Source organism: Chrysochloris asiatica, unplaced genomic scaffold (genome assembly GCF_000296735.1).
Source record: "Chrysochloris asiatica unplaced genomic scaffold, ChrAsi1.0 scaffold00011, whole genome shotgun sequence".
Taxonomy (NCBI): domain Eukaryota; kingdom Metazoa; phylum Chordata; class Mammalia; order Afrosoricida; family Chrysochloridae; genus Chrysochloris; species Chrysochloris asiatica.
Genome location: NW_006408529.1, coordinates 22,087,215 through 22,104,097, shown reverse-complemented (window position 1 = coordinate 22,104,097; position 16,883 = coordinate 22,087,215). Strand labels below are relative to the sequence as shown.

Here is a 16,883-nt window from a genome sequence, read left to right as displayed (position 1 = left end):
TAGTTGATCCAAGAAGAATGAAGTCCTTGACAACTTCAATCTTTTCTCCATTGATAAGAATGTTGTTTATTGGTCCAGTGGTGAGGTTTTTGTTTTCTTGACATTGAGATGTAAATCAAAAGGTATAAGTCAGTTTATATGAAAAAAAAAATAAACAATTTAGAATTTTGGAGAGTAGGGTAGATAGGAGTTCTGAGAAGCAAGCTTCTATTGAAATATTAAGAAATTTCAGATGAAATAATTTGAGCAATGTTAATCACCTTTCAGCTCTAAAAATGAACTAAATCTCATGGCTCAGTTTCCAGCCAAGCAGTGTTGTTGTTGTTGTTGTTTTTATTAGGTACCCTCCCATAGAAACCCTACAATAGAACAAAACACTGCCTGGTCTTGAGCCATCCTCACCATTGTTATGTTTGGGCCCATTGTTGCTGCCACTGTGCCAATCCATCTCCTTGGAGTCCTCCTTTTTTCCATGACCTTCTACGTTTCCAAACATGATGTCATTATCCAGGGATTCATTCCTCCTGACAACACATCCAAACTACAGGGGAAACCAATCCTTACTTCTACGGAGCATCCTCAATTCTATGGACCATTCTTCCTGTACTTCTTCCAAGAGAAATTTATTTGTTTTTCTAGCATTCCATGGTACTTTCAGTATTCTTCTTCAACATCATAATTCAAATGATCTTTCTTCTATGGTCTTTTTCATTGTCCATCTTTCACACGCACATGGAGTGATTGAAAATACCATGACATATATCAGGCACACCTAAGTCCTCCAAGAGACACCTTTGCTTCTTAACACTAAAAGAAGTCTTTTTCAGAAGATTTGCCTAATACAAGACAGATCTTTCAAAAGAACAATAATATTAGGAAAGTATACACACCTCAAAATAATCACCATTTGAAATAAAAAGAAAAGCATTTATCTCAGGATAAAGTTGGGAAGGATTATGAAAGAAGAAATCGAAACAGAAAGCACAAGGAGGAAGTAGAGTAAGTTATGTTACATTGTGGGGACGGCAATCAATAATATGAAACAAAATGTACTTGAATTGTTGAATGGAAAAGTGATCTGCTTTATAAATATTTCCCCAAATCACAATAACAAGTAGAAAATTAAAAAAAAGAAGGTTGATATTAAATGTGGAGAATCATTTAACAGTAATCAAAAATTATAAAGATGCACATGTTTTGCTTCAGTGAGCTGACACATCTGTTTAAAGGTCTGCAGCTTTCTTTGTGTTTGCTGCTTTTGCTGTTACTGTGGCTGTAGCTGTCTTGACACATATGTACAAACTACCATATTTGAAAAATGACCTTATTTCAAACTGAATGGGCCTATACAATTTGAAGATTTAAGAAAAAATTTGATTTATTAGAAAACATCGCTATGGTTTTCTGTGATGGCAAAGAAAATTAAAACAAATATACACATGTCCATATATCTTGATTGTGGTGATAGCTTCCTGAAGATTATATATATATATATATATATATATATATATATATATATATATATGCGTGTGTGTGTGTCAAATTGTATAAAATTATACATTTGAAATTTATGTAGTTTATGGAATGTCAATTACATCACTATATGTAGAAGCTGTTTTTAAAAATAACGCAGGCACACTAAAGTCTATTTTAATATAAAACTGTCCTGAGGTCTGTCTTTTTTGGTGCCTTTAAAAATATGAGAAAAATTTTACCACTTACTCAATTATGCAAGCTGCTGGGTCAGTGTTATATTGAACTGATCAGTTTTATATTTAACTATATAATAAAAAGTTTTGCAATGGAATTACAACAAATAAAAGTTCTCACAATAACTTTAGTTTTTTGTTTTTTTTTAATATAATTGTCTTGTATAAAAGTTAGGAATTTTGAAGGCCTTACAATAAATTTGTATAAATTGAGATTGATTATAGACACTTTGTTTTTCTAAAACTAGGTTAACTCAAGTGCAAACTGACAACAATAAAACAATAATAGTATTTCATTTATGAAAGTACTTTCAAGTTTTTTTTAAATCTAGTGAAAATAATTGACAGAGGATATTCATTGTGAGAATTAAACAAGATTGTGTCTCTTACTTCATGACACTATTTCTTGAAATGACCAGCTTGATTCACGTTGGACTACACACAGCTCTTATTTAGTTTTTTGTTTGTTTGTTTGTTTTAGAGTAAGGAAAAATCAAGACCTTAAGGACTACGTTAATATTTTTTGCTGTTTTTTGAAAATTTTATTGTGATTGAGGTGAAAGTTTACACAACAAATTACATTCCCACTCAACACTTCATAAATTGTTCAGTGATGTTTTTTAAATCTCAGCAACTTGCTAGCACTATGATCATTTCAACCCATATGCCATATACACCCAGTTCCCCTGCCCTACCTTCTTATTTTTGCTTTGGGGTACATTCTGACCATTGGGGCTCAGATACCAGACTGTTTAAAGGAGCACATTTCTTACAGGTATTATTGTTTATAGGCCAGTTCGTTATTTAGTTGACAGGTGGTGTGAGGGAGTGGCTTCAGTTTCACATTAGAAGGGTGACTTAGTGCAATAACTTTGGGATCACTACAAACTCTATCAGATCAGTCAATATGGGCTTTTTTAAGAAATCAAGTTTTGTTCTTCATTTTTCTTCCATTCTAACAGTAACATTATATTGTGTCAGAAGGCACAGTAGTGGCACCCTTCTGGAAGTAGAAGATGCTGTTGTTCTCATGGGCCATTACTCCTGTGGACAGAGATGGATTACTCATTAATCAAGGTACACACAGGTTTCATTGTGCTTACTTCCTTATCTTTAGTTAACAATTTTCACCTGGATTTCACCATATCTTTGTGAAACCAAGTTGAAATTGTTCTCTACACATATTGCTGTTGCTGTTTTTGTTGGGTGCCATCAAGTCACAGCAGAAAGAAACATTGCACAGTCCTGCACCATCCTTACAATCATTGTTAAACTTGACTCTATTGCTGCTGCCACTACGTATAATTTCCTCAAAAGCCCAATTGTGTATTCTGGAATTCCCATTCTTTACAATTTTATCCATAGTTTGTTATGATCCATACAATCTATGCCTTTGAATAACCAATAAAGCAGAAATAAACATCATTTTTGTATTCTTTGTTTTCAGTCAAGATCCATGACATCAGCAATGTTACTCCTTGTTCTGTGTCCTCTTCTGAATCTGGATAGAATACCTAGCAATTTGCTGTTGATATATGCCTATAATTGTTTATAATTATCTTCAACAAATTATTACTTGCATATGATATTAATGGTACACAACCACAAACATAATATTAAAGATATTATTCATACTTTCCACGTTCTGTTGGGTCACCATTCTTTGGAATAGGCACAGATATGAATCTCTCAATCCATTGGCCAGGTAGTTGCATTCAAAATTCCTTGACATACACTAGTGAACAATTTCAGCACTGTTTGTTGAAAGATTTCAATTTGTATTCATCGATTCCTGAAACCTCCAATGCAACTTGGATATTTTCCTTCAGTACCATTAATTGAACATAAATCAGTTATTTTTGGTACTGTGCATTGCTTCCATCTTATTTTGATATTTCCTGCATCAGTCAATATTTTCCCCATAGAATCCTTCAGTATATGCAACATAAGGCTAGAATTTTCTTTATCAATTCTTTCAAGAACAATGCTGAGCATATGCTTTCTTTTTGGTTTTCTAACTCAAGGTCCTTACACATTTTATTACAATACTTGACTTCGTCTTCTGAAGCTGCCTTTTGAAATTTTCTGATCCTCTCTTTGAGGTCCTCATTACTTTATTCGCTTTAGTAGCTTTTCACTGAAGAGCATATTTCAGACAATCGTTTTGGTCTTTTCTTTCTTTCCTGACTTTTTAATGATCTGTTGCTTTCTCCCTGTATGATGTTATCGATGCCATCTCACAACTTCTTGGTCTTCGGTCATTAGTCTCTTATGCATTACATCTCTTCTTGAGATGGTCTCTAAAGTTGTGGGATATGTTCAAGGTAATATTTTGGTTCTTGTGTACTTGTTTTAATTTTCTTCAGCTTCAACCTGAACTTGTATCTGAACACTTGATGGTCCCTTCCACACTTTGTCCATGGCTTTATTTTGACTGATGATATTGCGCTTTTTCACCATCTCTTCCCACAAATGTTGCCAATTTAATCTGTGTATTCCATCTATTTCATTTTATGTTGTTTAAAAAGGTATTTGCAAAAAATTAATCATTAGCCTTGCAAAACCCTATCATGTGATCTCCAACATAATTTCTAAGTACTGGATCACAAGGTCAGTTTGAACCACAAGGTCAGTGGTTCAAACTCAATAACTGCTCCTCAGAAATTCTATACATGGACTCTATGAGTTGGAACCGACTTGATGATTCTTAACAACAAACAACAACAATAATATATAGATACCAAAACTTTGCTTGCTGGAATAGAAGAAGTTTTTAAATACTTACTGATGAAGATCAAAGATCACAACCTTCTGTATGGGTTGCAACCTCGATGAAAATCCTCACAAATGGCCCAATAAATAGCATAATGATAAATGGAGAAAATGTTGAAACTGTCAATGACTTCATTTTGCTTAGGAGTGCAATGAATACCCATGGAAGCAGCAGTCAAGAAATTAACAGATGTATTGCATTATGTAAATGAGTTGCAAAATACCTCTTCAAAGTGTCAAAGAGCAAAGATAACAGTTTGAAGACTAAGGTGCACCTGATCCAAATCATAACATTTTCAGTCACCTCATATGAACATGAACGTTGGGCAACGATAAGGAAGACTGTTGAAGAATCAGTGCATTTGCATTATGGTGTTGGCTAAAAATATTGAAAGTACCATGAACTGTCAGAAGAACAAACAAATCTGTCTTGGAAGAACTACAGTCAGAACGCTCCTTAGAAGCAAAGATGGTGAAACATTGACTCTTATTCTTTGGACAGGTTGTTAGGTGGGACCATTCTTTGGAGAAGGACATCATGCTTAGAAAAGTGGAGGGTCAGAGAAAAAGAGGAAGACCCCCCAATGTAATGAACTGACAAGGTGGCAGTAACAATGGGTTCAAGCATAACAATTGTGAAGATAATGTAGGGTCCACCATTGTTTTGTCTTATCATGCACAGAGTCACTATGACTTGGAACAGATGTATGCTAAGCAAATAATCCAAGAAGCTGGGTTATATGAAGAAAAATATGGCATCAGGATTGGAGGAAGACTCATTAACAATCTGCGATATGCAGATAATACAACCTTGCTTGCTGAAAGTGAAGAGGACTTAAAACATTTACTGAGGAAGATCAAAGAGCATAGCCTTCAGTATGGATTACATCTCAATGTAAAGAAAACAAAAAATCTTCACCAATGGACTAATAACATTCTTATCAATGGAGAAAAGATTGAAGTTGTCAAGGACTTCATTCTTCTTGGATCAACTATCAACACTCAAGAAAACAGCAGTCAAGAAATCAAATGATGTATTGCATTAGGCAACTCTGCTGCACAAGACCTTTTTAAAGTGTTGAAGAACAAAGATGTCAGCTTGAGGACTAAGGTGTGCCTGACCCCAAGCCATGGTATTTTCAATAACCTCATATGCATGTGAAAGCTGGAATGTGAATAAGGAAGACTGTAGAAGCATTGATGCTTTTGCATTATGGTGTTGGAAGAGAATATTGAAAGTGTCATGGGCTGCCAAAAGAACCAATGGATCCGTTTTGGAAGAAGTGCAGCCAAAGTGCTCCTTGGAGGTAAAGGTGGCCAAACTTCGTCTCTCATACTTTGGACATATTGTCAGGAGGGACCAGTTGCTGGAGAAGGACATCATGTTTGGTAAGGTGGAGGGTCAGAGAAAAAGATGAAGACCCCCAATAAGATGGATTGGCTAACTGGCAGCATCGACAGACTCAAGCGTGGCAGAAGTAGTGAGATTGGCCCAGGATCAGGCAGTGTTTCATTCTGCTGTGCATAAGGTCTCTATAGGTTGGTACTGACTCAATGGCACTTAACAACAACAACAACAGCATACATACATTTTCACTTAGTTTCACATGCTTAACCCTACATCAAGTTTCAATTTAATGTGAAATTAACATGTTAGATAACCTTTTATAACCTAGATACTATTTTTAGTTCACTTTTTACAAGGCTTGTATATTAGTAATTTTGTTGCAGCAATGAGTAGAAATAGCTCTAATTTGTACTTAAAATCAAGTGAAAAAGAATTTGAAGATCTTCTGGACATGAAAACAGGAATGTTGCAAATCAAAATAATAAAGCTTGTTTTATCTATAAACTGAACATACTAATGGAGTCTTGCATGAGTTCAGGACACAAGTTATGTTCAGCTACTTCAATAACAATATTTCTAACAGGACCCTTCTTTTGATTGTTTAATAGAAATGATCTGAGTAACCACAGAATATCTGTCTCTCTTAGATTATGAAGACATGTTGGGAACTATATAACTTGAATTTCATGTTTCAGAAACACACCAACATTCACAGACAAGATTATCAAACCGTCTTCCAGAAACAAACGCAACAACGCTCTCTTAATAGTAAAAAAGGAAGAATGGCTAGCTCTATGTGCTTATCCTTCATGACCTTGGATAACATGGATTTAGAAATGACAAAATGAGGATCTACAACACCTTTATGGACTATCTGCTATTATTAAGGGTCTTTAGTAATGAACACAAAAGTTAGAATGTAAATTTTGCATGGTCTGAAAACTAATTAGCTCCTTAGATTTATAGTTGTCTGATAAAGAGGGTCAGGCATTGTACTAGTGAAAATTCAGGAATTATTTTATCAGAAGCATTTTGTGCATTAAATCTTCCTCTCTGCCGTTTGACATATTTTAGCTGTGATATATTAGCAGGCTAAGCTTTTCCTTTTAGTGCAAAAATCATCCTTAAAATCATGACTCACCTCACCAGACTTTTTATTTTTACATTGAAGAAGTCAATCTTTAGATACAACTAGTACTAAATTAATTTTTCTACTGGGATTAAAAATAAAGTTATTGAAAATGCTTTGAATAATTTAACAATGCACACCAATGGTACCCCTTAATTTTGACACTGTAAATCTTTATGACTTTTAATTAATGAAACATCTTCATGAGTCAAATACCCTTTTCGGAATGAGAAAAATTTAAAGGACATTAATAAGTTTTTTATTATATAATAAAATTGCTTGTAATGTACTCATCTCAACAATCCTATTTCTTACAGACTAGTGTACAGACAAATGATTGTGCATGAATAGTCATTATAATACATTTTAAAGAAAATCAAGCTTCTCTGCATTTTATTCTATAGCAAATCCTTTTCTGGAGGGCTTACTTTGTGATTTGGGCACAATTAGTCTTTAGTTGCCTAAAATGAGACCAATTGTCCCATTTTAGACAATTAAAGACTGAAAGATATTTGATTTTCTCTTTTATTGCTACAGAAGTATCAACATGTCAAAAATACATACGGTTAGATTATATAGCTTTATGTTAGAATTTGATACTAGTTTGGCATTTCCAGATTATCATCCTGATTAACTAGGATTTGAATCATTTTGTTGGAAAAGAATATTGAAAGTACCATGGATGTCCAGAAGAACAAGCAAATCTGTCTCAGAGGAAGTACAGCCAACATACTCCTTAGAAGCAAGAGTGGTAAAATATCACCTCTAGTACTTTGGACACGATGTCAGGGGGAATCAGTCCCTGGAAAAGAACATCATGCTTGTACAATGAAATGTGAGTTAAAGAGAGTATGAACCTCAGTGAGTTAGCCTTGCACAGTGGCAGTAACAATGGACTTTAATGTAACAACAATAACGAGGATGACACAGGATCAGGAAACGTTATATTCTGTTATGTATAGGATTACTATGAGTCAGAACCAACTCATCAGCACCTAACAATAGTAAGAACCTAATCAATACATAAGATTATAATAGGGCATTTACGTCCTGTCTTAATCCTATGATATGATTGAGAAGTATACTTTTGATATTATAAATTAAAACAGGAAAAAAGTAATAATATTATATGTTGTTGTTGTTGTTAAGTGCCGTCGAGTCGGTTCCGACCCATAGCGACCCGGTACAGGGTTTCCGAGGGTGTAAATCTTTACGGGAGTAGAAAGCCTCATCTTTCTCCCGCGGAGCAGCTGGTAGTTTCGAACCGCTGACCTTAAGGTTCACAGCCCGATTCGTAACCACTATGCTACCAGAGCTCCTTAATAATATTATATAAATATGAAAAATTTAAGGATCCTTGAAAGTTAGAAAATTATCAGAGTTAAATACTATGGAGAAATAAATCTCTAACACAAGTGATATGGTAGACTGTTTAAAGGCAGTGATGATGTGTGGATAGTCTAAGTCCAGAATTAATGGATGAAAGAAAAATGAAGAGCCCTGAGACATTTGTAATAATTATTGTTGTTGTTAAATGTTGTTTAGTCAGTTCTAACTCACAGCAAACGTATATAGGATTCCCGAGGAGTAGTTGGTGGGTTTGAGCTGCCAACCTTTTGGTTGGCTATCTAGTGCTTATCCTATAGGACCACAAAGCCTATGTTAAATTAAGAGAAAGTAGTGTTGGTAACACAATAATGTTGTGTTTGGCTGATAATGAAAAGGTTGACCATTCAGGCCCACCCAGTAGCCTATGACACAAAGACCTGGCAATCTTCTTCTATAAATATTAACATCTAGAAAATACTATGGAGCAGTTCTACTTTGTCACATAGGCTCATTATGTGTCAAGGTTGACTTGATAATGCCTAACAAAATAAGAGAAGGTGGGTCATTTGACATACATGGAACATTATACAACTAAACACTTCTAAGGACATTTGTGTTAAGCTACAAATAGTGATGTTCTTCCTCAGGTTGTGACACTAATATAGGGACTGGATCAGAGATTTGGAAGAACTCCACAGGTAAATTCAAATCCCCAGAAAGACCAGAACTTTCAGCTCTACCTACAGTTAGCAAACCAAATGCAAGGAAACATAGTAGGCAAATTCTCAAATTTCTGACACTGTAAAAATATCTACACCTTGAAAAGTGGGAGTTAAGTTCAACAGAACTAATACCCTATGAAACAAATTTAATAGGTATAATGAATAACTTCAGATATAGGTGGCAGCATATTTTCATATAAAAAGAATTTAAAAGATAAGTTAGAAAAAGTAAGTCTTCATTTAAAAAATTTCAACAGATGGAATAAATAGCAGACTAGACAATCTTGAAGAAAAAAGAATCAAGTATAATGATTAAACCTTAGCATGCTCTTAGACTGTTAAACCAAAAATGAATAAATAAGCAGATATATAAAAGGAGGTCTGGTAGCGTAGTAGTTGTGAATAGGGCTGCAAACTGCAAGGTCAGCAGTTTGAAACTACCAGCTGTTCCCCTGGAGAAAGATGAAGTTTCCTGCTCCTGTAATGATTTACACCTCAGAAACCCTGTTCAGGGTCGCTATGGGTTGAAACTGACTTGACGGCACTTAACAACAACAAATAAAAGGAAGGGGCATATATCTAGGTGTTTCATTAAGGGGCATGAAAGCTAAATTCAGAAACCCAACACTTTTTGTAATTAAAGTTTGTTGTTGTTGTTGTTGTTAGGTGCCATCGAGTAGGTACCAACTCATAGTGACCTTATGCACAGCAGAACGTAACACTGCCTGATCCTGGGCCAACCTCACAATTGTTGCCACACTTGAGCCCATTGATGCTGCCACTTGGCCAATCCATCTCGCTGGGGGTCTTCCTCTTTGTCTCTGACCCTCCACCTTACCAAAATGATATCCTTCTCCAGCGACTGGTCCCTCCTAACAATATGTCCGAAGTATGAGAGACAAAGTTTGGCCATCCTGGACTCTAAGGAGCACTCTGGCTGCACTTCCTCCAAAACAGATATGTTGGTTCTTTTGGCAGCCTGTGGCACTTTCAGTATTCTCCTCTAACACCATAACTCAAAAGCACCAATTCTATGGTCTTCTTTATTCATTGACCAGCTTTCGCATGCATATGAGGTTATTGAAAATACTATGGCTTGTGAAAAAATAGGATGTGGGAGGAAAGATAATATAAAAGAAATCATAGAAGAAAATGTGTCATCCATCCAAGTTGTTTGCTTTTCCCTTTTACTCCACATAAAATATCTTCTCCTTATACCACTGTGTGCATATTTTGAAAAGTCCAAACTCTATTTTGCATGGTTATTTAAAAGTCTTGTAAATTAAATAATAAAAAATAATTGTTGTTGCTACAAATTGCCAACATGTTGGTTCCAACTCATAGTGATCCTATGTAAAACAGAACAAAACACTGCCCAGTCCTGAATCAACTTCACAAAATTTATTATGCTTGAGTCCATTGTTGCAGCCTCCATGCCAATCTTTCTCCTTGAGGATTTTCCTTTTTTAAATGACCCTGTACTTTATCAAGCATGATGTCCTTCTCCAGGGCCTAGTCTCTTCTGATAATACGTCCATATTACATAAGGCTTAAGAAAAAACAATGTCAAAGCTGATATTTTATTAAGCATTAATATTTTCAACTACCTTCAGTAAACAATTTTCCCCTTGTCTCAAGGAATTCTATTTAGCAACATAGAGATTTTTATAAATCTTCTCCAAATATAATCACAAACTTATAATTTCAAGTAAATAAAATCATAAAAAAAGAAATAGACTGGTCAAGATTCTACCAAAAATATATTACCAAAGTGCTGAGAAGTCTCATTACCTAAGTGCAGAAAGATACAAAATATGGGACATCAAGACTTACATAGCGTGTTTTCTTCTCTATCATGTAATCTGATATCCTCATAATATGAGCAAATTATTTTTTCCCATGTTAGGCAAACCTCCTTTATGATTCTTCAACCAGTTTCAAATACACAAAAATAATAAACACATGATTTGTTTCTTTATGGCAATGATAAGTAATCTGAAGCATTTTCTCATTACTGAACTAATATCTAGTATTTCATGAACTCGCCTTTGCAGTCTCTCTCCGTCTCCCAACATAGCGGCCTCAGCAAAAAATAGAAGAATAAGAAGGGAAAGACTATCTTCCTGACAGACTTCCTGGCTGAGGATGGGGGGAAACGGTGGATGAAGCACCTACGTCTCCAAACCAGTCAGCTGGGCTGATGAAACAGATGACCTGGAAGTAGATGTTTCAACCAGTTGGCACAGTAATGATGATGACATGTATAGAGCACCTCCAATTGACCATTCTATACTGCCCACTGTTCCACGGGCTGCTGGGGAACCCAATATCATCAACCAGAGCCGTTTTCCCAAATCTCCAGCCTCCACTGCTTTTCTGGGGACTCTGCCCTATGATGTGACAGAAGACTCCATTAAGGAATCCTTTAGAAGATTAAATATGAGTGCAGTGCGTTTACCATGTGAACCCAGCAATCCAGAGAGATTAAAAGGCTTTGGTTATTCTGAGTTTGAAGACCTGGATTCTCTGCTCAGTGCCCTGAGCCTCAATGAAGAGTCTCTAGGTAACAGAATTCGAGTGGATTTTGCTGATCCAGCAGAGGATAAAGACAGGGATGATAGTTCTTTTGGCCGAGATAGAAATCGTGATACTGACAAAACAGATACAGACTGGAGGGCCTGTCCTACCACAGACATCTTTGATGACTACCCACCTAGATGAGGTGATGATAGTTTTGGAGACAAATATCGTGATACTTACGATTCAGACCGGTATTGTGATGGGTACCGTGATGGCCCCCACCGGGATCTGGTTTGATATGGGGGCCGGGATTGATATGATGACCGAGGCAACAGAGACTATGACAGAGGTTATGACTCCAGAGTAGGCAGTGGCAGAAGAGCATTTGGTAGTGGGTACCGAAGGGATGACGACTGCAGAGGAGACGGGGACCGCTATGAAGACCGATAAAACAGACGGGACAATCGGTCATGGGCTCCAGAGATGATTACTCTCGGGATGACTATAGGCGAGATGATAGAGGTTCCCCCTAAATACCCAACCTGAATCTAAAACCTCGGAGTGCTCCTAAGGAAGATGACTACTCTGCTAACACCTCCCTATCCAGTCGAGCGGCTTCTGTCTTTGGAGGGGCAAAGCCTGTTGTTGACACAGCTGCCGGAGAACAAGAAGTAGAAGAGCGGCTACAGGAGGAACAGGAGAAATTACAACGTCAGCTGGATGAGCTCGGGAAAGACACCTAACTAAGCTGGTGAAGTGAAGAAACTCAGGAACAGGAAAGGTCAAGGACAGGGAGTGAGTCATCGCAGACTGGGACCTCAGCCACATCTGGCAGAAATACACAAAGGAGAGAGAGTGAAAGTCTCCGGAAAAAGTCTGAGCCAACTTCACTACTGCTGCCACGCTTGAGTCCATCGATGCTGCCACTTGGCCAATCCATCTTGTTGGGGGATCTTCCTCTTTTTTCTGACCTTCCACCTTACCAAACATGATGTCCTTCTCCAGCGACTGGTCAGGAGTAAGTCTACAGGCCTTTGTGAAAGACTAGGACTGCTTGGTGACCAAAATAAACGGTAAAATCAAGAAGCTTTGTGGGGTGTTTCTTTTGTATCCAGTAGAAGGGAAACAGTATTATCTCCAGTAAACACATGAGTAGTTTTTTTTTTTTTTTTTTTCCTGGAGCAGGAATAACTTAGGGGTCATGGGAATTCCTGGGTCTTTTATGTGTCCTGGTTCTGCCCTTTCTAAACACTACCCTTCTCAAAAGTTCAAATGTATTCTTTGGAAACCTTGAAGCTTTAAAACCGTGTTGTTCACACTGCTGTATTGTTACCTTTAATTTCTATTTAAATCACAAACCTGGTCTTAGGCGTTTAACTCTCAGCCACTGGAAGCTGTCAAATGAGGAATCATTGCTTTTCTCAAACAAGTTCGCTCCTTGATGTCTTGACTATCTCTCTACCCACCAGCTTGCTTCTGTTTCTTTGACCCCTTTTATATCAGAAAACACCAGAATTAATGGTCTTGGGTAGTGAATGAGGGTAGATAAATTAGGACACTTAAATTGGGAATCTTTCTTAACAGGCTTGGCTTTAAAAAGAAAAGAAAAAAAATAAAAATTTCCTTCTCTCCACTGATATCCCACACCAATGTTTTGATTTATAATGTGGCCCAGACAAATGTGTGTGTTTGTGTTTGTGTGTGTTTTGGTTTTATTTCAGTGTTTGTTTTGTGTTTTGTTTTTGTTATTTATTGACTTCCCTTGAGAGAATAAATGATGAAAGAACTATTTAACAAGTCCTGATTTCTCTTGCAACACAATAACTTCACTTACCTGATTTTCAATGCACTTTGTAGGGGTCAACTTAATAGATGGTACCCTCCCCCTGGTCCTTGAGAGAAATGACACCTTGGTCTCTAAGAAGATCTCTAAGCCCTTCTCCCATCAGTCCTAGATTCAGCCTGGCTGGCAAATCATGGGTGTTGGTTTGTTAGCTGAAGCAGTGAACATAATGAATCATTTACTTAGTGAACATGAAAGCGCCATCAAGTGAATTCAATTTAACTGACATGAATTGGCTAGAACTAGGAAGTGGGCTTAAAAGTGTTTTCGTTTGTTTTAACCCACTTGCTGTAGATAATGATAAGGTAGGGTTTGTCCTTTTCATGTCTACTCTCCTAAATAGTTGTATCCAAAAGAGCTATTATTTTCCTAGTCTCTTACTCTGCCCTCCTGTTTAAGCAGAAATAAAGATTGATTGATACCCAGCTCCTGAATACCTATAAAATTTGTACAAAAATATCTTCTATGAAAATTATTTGTAATCTGTAGACTTAATTACCTGGGTGATAATCTTGAGATGTAAAATCTCATTCCTTTGGGTTGTGGGTTTTCTTGTTTTTGTTTTCTCCAAATAAATCTGAGCTTTAAAGTTCAAATATATATATATATATATGTCATGAACTCTATTACAAGTTCTCTATATAGTAAAAGAAACCCATTTCTGCTCTTTTGTTTGTAAGGACTAGAAATGTCATTTCAAGTATGTACACTAATGTATACAGCACAATCAAGATTTGTTAAAATTACTCCATTGAGCAACATTGAACCAAATTTATGAACTGTAAAACTGCTATATAGGTCACCTGAGATGCAAAAGTTTAATTTGGAATATCATGTTATAGTACAAAGCTGTTACAGTCAATGCTTGTGAAAATAAATGGGTTAAGGATATTTGTTTTAGTCTGTGAAGTTCATGCAATTCAACAAAAATAATTTCCCAAAAACTATTTTATGTAATCTTGGTTTATTTAAGGTTTGCTTATCAATTTATAATCATCTTGTGTGAAATGGCAAAAAAAAAAAAAGACATAAAAATTTTGAACTTACTTTCAAAATTTATTGGTGGATAGAGCAAATTGTATATCATTACTTATCCAAATATCAATATTTACTATTTTATATTATTACCCATTCTTCTTTTTCTGACACCAAGAAGTGGAAGAATAAGAAGTTTTCCAAAGATATAAAGTAAATGAAAAGAAATTAAATATTTGTATCTTTTGCATTTTAGAAAGTTTTAGTGAACCAGATTATGGTTATAAAGATAGATCAATTTATGATAGTATAATTATTTAAACATGTATATATAAAATTATTTTTAAAGTGTAACAAGTAAAAAGTAAGGAAAAATCAATTATATAAAGTTATGATTATATAGTGAGATAAATATATTATAAAATTCATATGTAATAAATAGATAAGTTAATATAAATACAAATCAGAACCTGAAGAATTTTCAACACTGTTTCCTAGAACAGATTCTCATAATGATGATGCAGTACTCTAGGATAAGCACTGATTGTTAACCACAGGTCAGCAGTTTAAACCTACAAGTGACTCCTCTGAAAACTTATACAGAATCAATGTGAGTTGGAATTGACTCCACAGCACTTAACAGCAACAGCAATGAAACAAATGAATAATATGAAAGAAAAATTAGAAAAATCTAATTTTTCTAATAGTGTACTCCTGGTGTGTCACTGTATGATAGTTACTGGACTGCTAACCACAAGTTACATGGTTAAAAACCACCAGCTGCTCCTCAGAAACTCTATACTGGGTTGCTGGTTGAAATGGATTCAGGGCAGAATAGGAACTGATTCAGGATATTTAACAACATCAACAACAAATTGTTGTTGTTATGTGCTGTGGAGTCGGTTCCGACTCATAGTGACCCTGTGCAGGATTTCCGAGGCTGTAAATCTTTACCGGAGCAGAAAGCCTCATCTTTCTCCCGCAGAACAGCTGGTAGTTTCGAACTGCTGATCTTGTGGTTCACAGCCCGATTCGTAACCACTACACTACCAGAGCTCCTTCAACAACAAATAGTCATAGTAAAAGACTTCAAATCACTATTTTCAATTACGTGAAAAATATCCAAAAATAAGGCACCAAAAGACATTGAGAATTTAAATGAAACCATAAGCCAACTGAACCTAATATACAGAGCACTTCACCCATCATCAGAACAACACACATTCTTCTCCAACACACATGAATCGTTTTCTAGACTAGACAATATGCTAGTATACAAAAGAAATCCCAGCAAATTAATAAGTATTGGAATCACACAAAGCATCTTTTCTGACAATAATGGTATGAAAATAAAAAATCAACAACAAGAAAGATAAATACAGGAAAACTAAATAATACACTGTTAAAAACTATTGGGAGGCCATTTTTGAGGAGATCTCTTGATCTCAAGCCCCAATTCCAGGGGACACTGGTGCTTTCAGGCTGCTAAACTAGGGGGTAGGGAAAGGCAGTGGGTGTCTGCTGTATTGACACTGGGAGAAGTCAATCTCTGGTTTCATTCACCCAAGAATTTTAGAACAGCATCTTCATCCAAACTTCCCTTTTGAGACTTGAGGGTCACTTTGCAACAACCTCAGAGAGGCGAGGCTTGATGACAGCTAGGGTGGAGGTGCAGTGAAGTTTGCCTTCAGCCATACCACAGATACCAGACAAAGCAGATCCAGGGCAGAGCTCCAAAACTTGGACCCACAGAGCTAAAAACTATTTTTACAGTTTGAAGGTTTATAGCTAGTGGAACTTGAAGCTGAAGTAAGAAATCACATACTTTTGTATCTGCTGGGCTCAGAGGCCCTGAACGGACATCTTGGTTGAGACCAAAAGGCAAGACTAAGCGAGGGAACAGAAATACCACGGAAATATGCTGCAGGAACCTTGGAGCAGAGGTTTTGCTTTGTTCTGATTTTCTTCTTTTTTGGTATCTGGTCATTGGTTACCCCCCACTGTTTGCGCACCTCCATTCTGGTGACTAGAGAAGATGCCTGAGAGAGTGGACATTCCCCACCCTCACCCCTGGTGAATTCTTCTGCCATGTATGTTCATGGATACTCAGCCCAAGAGCAGACCTTGAACATTGTTTTGTTTCATTTTTAATATGGAAAGGGCAGGACAGAACTGTAGCGAGGGAAAGAGAGTTTAAAAAAAAAGGCTGAAAATTACATTAAAGCCTAAGGCATAGCATAACAATTAACAAAGCCATCTTGAAATATCTAAGGCAACTTTGAAAGCAAGAAGCTGAAGACAGGACATTAAAGTCATAATCATAGTAGGCTACAGATTTTTTTTTTTTCTTCTTCTCTCCCTGCAGTATTCAGTCTAATTTTGTTTTCTTGTTGGTTTTTTTCCTCATTTTTAAAAATGGTGATGGTTTGCTGTTTTATGCTTCCACTTTACATTTGAAGGACTCTTTCTCTCCATATATTACCCAAGAAAAGTCAGCAACTGCTGCCATATAGTCAAGCTATAATCACACTCTATA

The 16,883-nt window shown here is 36.2% G+C and overlaps 1 pseudogene; it reads left to right on the top strand.

Annotated features, from left to right (window-relative positions):
- The window catches only part of LOC102816275, a 104,997-nt pseudogene that overhangs the window by 17,877 nt on the left and 70,237 nt on the right, over nt 1–16,883 (top strand).